The sequence below is a fragment of the Lycium ferocissimum genome, chromosome 6 (assembly GCF_029784015.1).
Source record: "Lycium ferocissimum isolate CSIRO_LF1 chromosome 6, AGI_CSIRO_Lferr_CH_V1, whole genome shotgun sequence".
Taxonomy (NCBI): domain Eukaryota; kingdom Viridiplantae; phylum Streptophyta; class Magnoliopsida; order Solanales; family Solanaceae; genus Lycium; species Lycium ferocissimum.
This window is the reverse complement of record NC_081347.1, coordinates 66,883,324-66,891,798: the sequence shown is the minus strand read 5'-3', so window position 1 is coordinate 66,891,798 and position 8,475 is coordinate 66,883,324. Positions and strand designations below refer to the sequence as shown.

Genomic DNA, 8,475 nt, shown 5'->3' with positions numbered 1-8,475 from the left:
ATCACACCTTGTTTTCTTCCTTGTAAACCAGGTGAACATGAATCAGAATTAGCAAAACCAATGTGCTGGTAACCAGGGTGGTCGATTGAATGATCGCGCAAATGAATCAGATGAAGAGAACGTTTTCGCAAGATGAATCGCTCCCGAAAAGAAATCGATTGATTCTCTCCCAATTGGTTGGACCGTAGGTGCAATGATTTACTTCACGGGCGAGGTCTCTGGTTCAAGTCCAATATGCGTATACTATTGTTCATCCTCGGGATGGAGCTACAAGTGTCAAAATTGATTCCTCTGTCTACCAGTTGTTGAAGCTTGAGGGATACTTTGGGAACTCTATCGAGAATGACCCTCAACATCATTTACAGAACTTTGTAGATGTATGTACACATCACATCCAAAACAAAGTTTCACAGGATGCTATTCGGATGAGACTTTTCAAATATTCCTTAGCTGGAGATGCAAGAGCATGGTTCGAGAAGTTGCCCCAGAATTATATTTCTACATGGGCAGAGATGATAGCTATCTTTCTCAAAAAGTGGTATCCTTCTAGCAAGAAGGCTGAGATTCGTGACAAGATCTATGAATTCAAGCAGCGACCAGGAGAGCAATTATATGAAGCTTAGGAAAGATTTAAAGAGTATTTACAGAAATTTCCAAGTCATGGTTTTCCGGAACACATATCGATGGAGAAGTTCTACCGAGGGCTGGATCTCATGACGCAATCAATCGCAAACAACGCAGCTGATGGTTGTTTTATGGATAAATCTTACTGACGAGTGACCAACATACTTAACAGGCTGACTATGCATAATCAGGCTTGGCACTCAAACAATGTTGATATTGTGCCCTATGGTAGTGTCATGATCCAGAATATGGTAAAGGAGAATCAAAATACCCAGCAAACATTGGCTCAGCTTGCAACGAATATTTCCTTGCTAACCAAGAAGTTTGATGAGACCCAGATCAAGAAGGTAAATGTTTGCGAAGATGAGTCAGGTATGCCAAAGGGGATGTACCAGGTCCAAGAGGGTCCATTTCATGAGGGACCTCCTATGCAGGTTGAAGATGCGAACTATGTGAATAATTCTTAAGGGGGTTATCAAAGGCAGAACTACCAAGGTGATTACCAGAATCAGAATCAGTGAAGACCTCAGCAGGGCCAAGGTACCTACAACAACAACAACCCAGGGAACTACAATAATAATTATGATGGTGCGAACCAAGGGAGCTATAACAACATCAACAATTTTAGGAACAAGGATCCAATCCTTATATTTCATCGAAAGGGCAATCAACGGAGCAAGGTAGTTCGAGGGTTGAAGCAATACTTAAGAAGGTTCTGGCAAATCAATCCAAGTCTGAAAGGATACTATCCGGGCTAACAGAGACAGTGGGATCTCATACAACAGCTATTTAGAAGCTCGAGTCACAGATGCGTGATATTTCTAGAGAGCAGCACCCTCCTAAAAAGGGAGGACTTCCTAGTGACACTATTCCAAATCCAAAGAATGGGGGAGACGGTGTTGACCATGTGTTTGCCATTAGTATTCAGAGTGGTAAAATACTCCAAGGTGCTAAAAAGAAAGTTGTTGAGCTCGAGCCTATTGATGAAGAGGAAGAGGTGCAATTTGAAGCACAAATTATTGTTGATGAGAATCCTATTGACGAGAAAGTTAATGATATTCCAGAAACTTTGAAGGAGGCTGATGACAAGAGCAAGCAAACTATGAAAGGGGCTCTCCGCCCTTTGACTTAGCTTTTCAAATCTAAACCTCCCTTTCCTCAGAGGTTGGTAAAGAAGAAGGAAGATGCTAAGTTAAAAAAAAAATGATGTTACGGGCATTGTCTCCGAATTTTCCTTTCTTGGAAGTCGTCAAAGAGATGTCTCGATTTTAAATATTTAAAGGACACCGTCGACCAAGAAGAAGATGGTGCAACATGAAATCGTGAGTTTGACTCACACTGTAGTTCCATCATTTCAACAACTACTGTCCAGAAAAAAGGAGATCCTGGGGCATTCACCATTCCTTATTCTATTTGGTACCATGATTTTGCTTGTGCTCTGTGTGATAATGGGGCGAGTATAAATTTGATGCCACTTGCTATGAGCAATCAGGTTTGGGGATGCCAAGGCCGACTACTGTGAGGTTATAGATGGCTGTAGATCTATTAAGAAGCCTGTTGGCATAGTTAATGATGTCCTTGTGCGGGTTGGTGAATTTATGTTGCCCGTTGATTTTGTGATTCTTGACTGTGCTGTTGATCGGGACATTCTCATTATTCTGGAGAGACCTTTCCTTGCTACGGGAAGAGCTCTGATGGATTCAGAGAAAAATGAAATCAAATTCCGGGTCAACGATGAGGAAGTTACTTTTCAAGCAAGTAAGGAGATGAAGTTACCGAGTGCTTATGAGAGCATTTCGGTGAATGATTCTTTTGATGTTGTTGATCAAAATGTGGAGTTCAAGATGAAAAAAGAAAGTTTGGGAGAAGCTCTGGCTGGTATTCTTGTAAACTTTGATGCTGAAGACATGGAGGGTTATGTGGAGTCGATTAATTCACTTGTTGGGTTGGGTTCATACTCCTACCACCCAAAGAAGCTAGATCTTAATCTGGAAAATAGAACAACTCCTCCAGCAAAGTCGTCGATCATTGAACCATCGAAGCTTGAGCTTAAGCAGCTCCAATCACATTTGAAGTACGAGTTCCTTAGTCCAGAGAGTACATTACCAGTGATTGTTTTAGCATTACTTACTGACGAGCAGATTGAGAGACTTTTGGAGGTATTATGTGAATATAGGCGTGCCATTGGTTGGACCATAGTAGACATTCAACGAATTCCTTTAGGGTGTGAATATAAAATCCAGTTGGAGGAGGATAGCAAGCCGAGTGTGGAGCATCAAAGGAGACTGAATGAGAATATGCAAGAAGTCTTCAAGAAAGAAATCATCAAATAGTTAGATGCTGGAGTGGTTTACCCGATTGGGTTTTAGCGACAGTAAATGGGTGAGCCTAGTCTAATATGCTCCAAAAAAGGGTGGCATCACAGTGGTGCCCAATGCAAAGAATGAGCTGATACCGACGAGGTCTATAACCGGATGGAGAGTTTGCATAGACTATCGCAAGCTCAACACTGCCACTTGCAAGGGTCACTTTCCTATGCCTTTTATTGATCAAATGCTTGATCGGCTAGCGGGGCGATCTTATTATTACTTCCTTGATGGTTATTTAGGCTACAATCAGATCAACATCGCCCTGGAGGATCAAGAGAAGACGTCTTTTACTTGTCCTTATGGGACATTTTCTTTCAGCAGAATGCCTTTTGGACTTTGCAATACACCGGCTACTTTTCAGCGGTGTATGATGTCGATATTCTCTGATATGGTGGAAGACTTTCTCGAGGTCTCTATGGATGACTTCTCGGTTGTTGATGATTCTTTTTGATGACCGTTGGCCATCCGGGTCAAGTACTTAGACGCCGTGAGGAGACTAACTCGTGTCGAATTGGGAGAACCGGCCACTTCATGGTGAAGGAGGGATCGTCCCGGCATAAAATCTCTGAAAAAGGGATTGAGGTCGATCAAGCAAAGATTGATGTGATTTCAAAGCTTTCTCTGCCTATCTCAGTTAAGGGTGTCCGGAGCTTTTTGGGACATGCCCGTTTCTATAGGTGTTTCATTAAGGATTTCTCAAAAACGCTAACCCGGTGCTAAGCTGCTTAAAAAAGAGGCTAAGTTCATATTTGACGCGAAGTGCCTAAAGGCATTCGATGAATTAAAGCAGTAGTTGACCACAACCCCTATTATTGTTTCTCCCTATTGGTCTTTACCGTTCGAATTGATGTGTGATGAGAGTGGCTTTGCTATTGGTGTTGTGCTTGGCCAGAGACATAATAAAATTATGTATCCGATCTATTATGCAAGCAGAACATTAAATGCCGCTCAGATGAATTACACGATGACGGAGCAAGAGCTGCTTGCGATAAATTTTGCTTTTGAGAAGTTTTGGGCCTATCTGTTGGGGTCCAAAATCATAGTATACACTGATCATGCCGCATTGAGATACCTAATGGTGAAGAAGGAAGCAAAGCTGTGATTGATTCGATGGGTGTTGTTGTTGCAAGAGTTTGCCTTCGAGGTGAAAGACCGCAAGGGAACTGAGAATCAGGTTGCTGACCATCTCTCTCGGCTTGAAGAAGTCGGGAGACCTTCGGATGAACTAGATATCGATGTTTCCAGATAAGAGGGTGTTGGCTATGTCAATGGAGGTGGCACCATGGCATGGAGACATTGCCAACTATTTGGTAACAGGAATAATTCCAAAGGAAATCAAGGCATACCAAAAGAAGAAGTTCTTGCGGGATTCTCGTCAATACTATTGGGACGAGCCATGCTTGTTCAGAACATACGCTGATAACATCATTCGGCGTTGTGTTCCCGAAAGTGAAGTGATTGCGATTCTAAAGGCATGTCATGACTCTCCAGTTGAGGGTCATCATAGTGGTAACCGGACTGCTGCTAAAGTTTTTGAATGCGGTTACTACTAGCCGACTATCTTTCATGATGCAAATCTATTAGTACAGTCTTGTGATCTGTGTCAGACGCAAGGGAATATAGGCAGAGGGCAAAAGATGCCTATGAACTTTGTGATGGAAGTGGAGGTGTTCGATATCTGAGGGATTGATTTTATGGGACCCTTTGTGAGCTCTGGTCGTATGAAGTATATCTTGGTTGCGGTGGACTATGTGTCAAAATGGGTAGAAGCAGTTGCTTTACCTAACAACGAGGCTAAGAGTTTCATAGGGCTCCTAAAGAAAAACATATTTTCTCGATTTGGTATTCCGAGGGCTATAATCAGTGATGGTGGTTCCCACTTTTGCAACAGAGTCTTCGCGGGATTGATGGAGAAGTATGGCGTGAAACATAGGGTGGCAACACCCTATCATCCTCAGACAAGTGGGCAAGTTGAAGTCTCCAATTGGGAGGTCAAGAGTATTCTAGCTAAAACGGTAAATGCAAACAGAACTGATTGGGCCTGTAAGCTTGATGATACTCTATGGGCTTACCAAATTGCTTTTAAGACTCCGATCGTGACTTCACTGTTCAAGCTCGTTTTTGGCAAAACTTGTCACTTGCCGGTTGAACTTGAACATAAGGCTATGTGGGCCTTGAAGAAATTGAACATGAATTGGGAAGAGGCGACCAAACTCATTTTGTTTCAACTCAATGAGATGGATGAATTTCGGTACCAGGTGTATGAAAGTGAAGCACTTTATAAAGAAAGGATGAAGCAGTATCATGATAAGAAAATCCTGAAGCGAGAATTCTTCAAGGGTGATCCTGTCTTGCTATTTAACTCTCGGTTGAAGCTACTACCGGACAAGCTAAAATCAAAGTAGTCTAGTCCGTTTGAGGTGGTAAGTGTTTCACCCCATGGGGCGATTGAACTGAAGTCCGAAAATAGAACTCGGACATTTAAGGTGAACGGGCAGAGAGTGAAGCACTATTATGGGATGGTTGATGGAGATAGAATTGTTGACCGATATCGGTTGAAGCGCATTAGAACGAATGCTGACTCGGTGAGTCCTGACCAGGAGTAAATTGGTACCACCGTTGTGCCGCGACGTTAAATCAAGCGCTTCTTGGGAGGCAACCCAAGTGTAATGTTTATTTTCTTTTCTTCTTGTAGGAAAAAAAAATGTGTGTATATAGGGTAACATTTGCTTTGGTGCAGGATGAGAATGCAGAAAAACATAGGTGCCAACAGGTAAGAAAATCATCAGAGTCACTGTTGAATACATGGAAAATTACGCCAAGTGATTACGAACCGTAATTTCAATTACGGGCCATAATACAACTCATAATTTTCCATGTCACAAAAGAGCATCGTGTTGTAACATGAAAAATTACGACCAAGAATCCATGATCGTAAATTTTCATGACACAACACAGTGAATTGCTTACAAAATTAGCAGGAAATACGGACCGTAATTTCAATTACGATCCGTAATTAAATTATGGGCATAAATTTTTAAAGTCGGGTAGAGGTTTTTTTATTACCTAATATATGCGCCTTTTCTCATTCCCAACACTTCAAACAAAAACTCCTCAACTCCCCACTATCAACCCACGACCCTATGACCAAGAATGCAAAAAAACATAGGTGCCAACAGGTAAGAAAATCATCAGAGTCACTGTTGAATAGATGGGAAAATTACGCCAAGTGATTACGGACCGTAATTTCAATTACGGGCCATAATACAACACGTAATTTTCCATGTCACAAAACAGTGAGCACTGTGTTGTAACATGAAAAATTACGACCAAGAATCCATGATCATAAATTTTCATGACACAACAGTGAATTGCTTACAAAATTAGCAGGAAATATGGACCGTAATTTCAATTACGATCCGTAATTAAATTATGGGCACAATTTTAGAGTCGGGCAGAGGTTTTTTTATTACCTAATATACGTGCCTTTTCTCATTCCCAACACTTCAAACAAAAACTCCTCAACTCCCCACTATCAACCCACGACCCACCCATGACCAAAACTCATTAAATTCCTCCACTAATTCCTTAAGTCTACCCTAACCCATCCTCAATTTTCATCAGAAAACTCTCTTGCCATCCCTCTGCTCGAAAAATTTAATTGCTTGTGGTTTTTGCTAAATTTCTCAGCAAGAATCCACTCTAAGTTCATCAAAGCACAGGTATGTTAACATTTTAATGCTTGCTCCACTCTTATGGTTGAAAGTTCATGGTGAGTCTTGAGTAAACTAGGGATTTTTAATTTGAAATTCCATGGTTGACGATATTTATCAATAGAGGTTAGTTATAAGTTGTTGTCATACCCTCATGGGGTTGAGAAATCAAAACCCCAATAGGTTGGAGGGCATTTCAACTGACGAATTCTATTGTGGATTCCAATTGCTCGTTGCACAATAAGGGTGAAATCTGAGTAACCCGACCCCATATGAATTGAAACCATGTGAAAATGTTGTGTGCATGTTGGCTTGATAAATTCAAAGCAAAATGGGACTCAGATACACTGTGACCTGTGATTAAAATTACAGACTCAATTACGAACCGTAATTCAAATTGCAGTCCATAATTTTCAATTACGATCACAGACATTACACTGTAACTTGTGATTAAAAATTACAGACTCTATTACGAACCTAATCCAAATTACGATTACACACAAAAAAAAAATCCAAAAATATTTTCATTACTTAGTGAGGAGTGTCTGGCGTATATATATTTTAACTCGTACTCTGTCAAATAATAGTATAGAAAGATGTCGAACCCACAAAGATTGGTTTATCTATCCTACAGACGTTTGTTGTTTTAATTACTATTTGAGAAAATCAGAAAGAGTTGAGTTATGAGTTAATTAACTAAAAGTACACAAATAGAGCAATGGAGATATATTTTGGTTTTTCACAAATATAATAAAAGGTGTTGGGATCCTGACTTCACTTGATATTTCTATTATAAAGTAAATTTTTTAATCTTCAATTTCTATTTCTCAGAAATATATAAATGCCTCTCACGATTAAATTTATATATTATTATTTAAGTTGAAGAATTAATTTGTAACAACCAAATTTTTTTTCAAGTGCTTAGAATTACTTCCTTATTTATAGTTTATTAAATTTTAGCGGGTCTCTTGTAGAGTGGAATAATTATAGAATATGTTTACATTACATATATTTACACACCTACATATATAGAGATACATATTTTTAGGAAATTGTGTGTATATGTATACGTGTGTAAGTGTAAATTGGTGAATTTAATTAATGACAAAAGATGTTTAAGTGGGAAATGAAGTGGGGCAGGCCCACTCTCGTTTTTGCTGCCACGTTTTAGGTGAGTTAGGGAGTTAAAAAAAAGAAAAAAAAAAGAAAAATGACTTTCAAATCTCTTTCTTGGTTTTCGGTACAGAGAAAACAAAAAACAATACATATAGGAGGACATGAGTTTGGCGGCGGCAGTGAACAATAAAAGACATAGGAGATATTTAAATTCCTTTTCTGATAATTATTCTTTAGGAGTATTGCTGGAGTAAAGTATTGGTTTGCACTGGTTTGCTCGTGTAACTAAGAAAACCAGTCCGCTATATATCTTCGGGTTCCCGACGGCAATAAGTTATAGAGTATTGAGGTATTTCTTTTTTGTCTCTAAACCTTATGATTAATACTTTGGGATATGAATATCAGTATATTGATTACGTAGTGTAGATTATGATATTAGGATATATTCGCCTTTTAAAGAATTATGGAATTAAGGTATAGAATGTTTAGGTTTAGTTTTAAACTTTAAAATTATAGGATTAGTTTCCTAGACTAATTTAGACCATTTAATTTATGTTATTTAAAATTGAGGCATTGGAGATCGTTTTAAAAAGGTTTGGCGTTTCAAGAGAGGTTTGTTCGAAAGGCAAGGAGGCTTAAACTCTTTTTTTGTT

At 39.5% G+C, this 8,475-nt stretch overlaps 1 non-coding gene across 1 annotated transcript; it reads right to left on the bottom strand.

Annotated features, from left to right (window-relative positions):
- Positions 1 to 561: 561 nt before the first annotated feature.
- LOC132061714 (small nucleolar RNA R71) lies at positions 562 to 667 on the bottom strand. Its single transcript, XR_009416134.1, has one exon. It is a non-coding gene; the product is annotated as a small nucleolar RNA R71 (small nucleolar RNA).
- Positions 668 to 8,475: the final 7,808 nt, after the last annotated feature.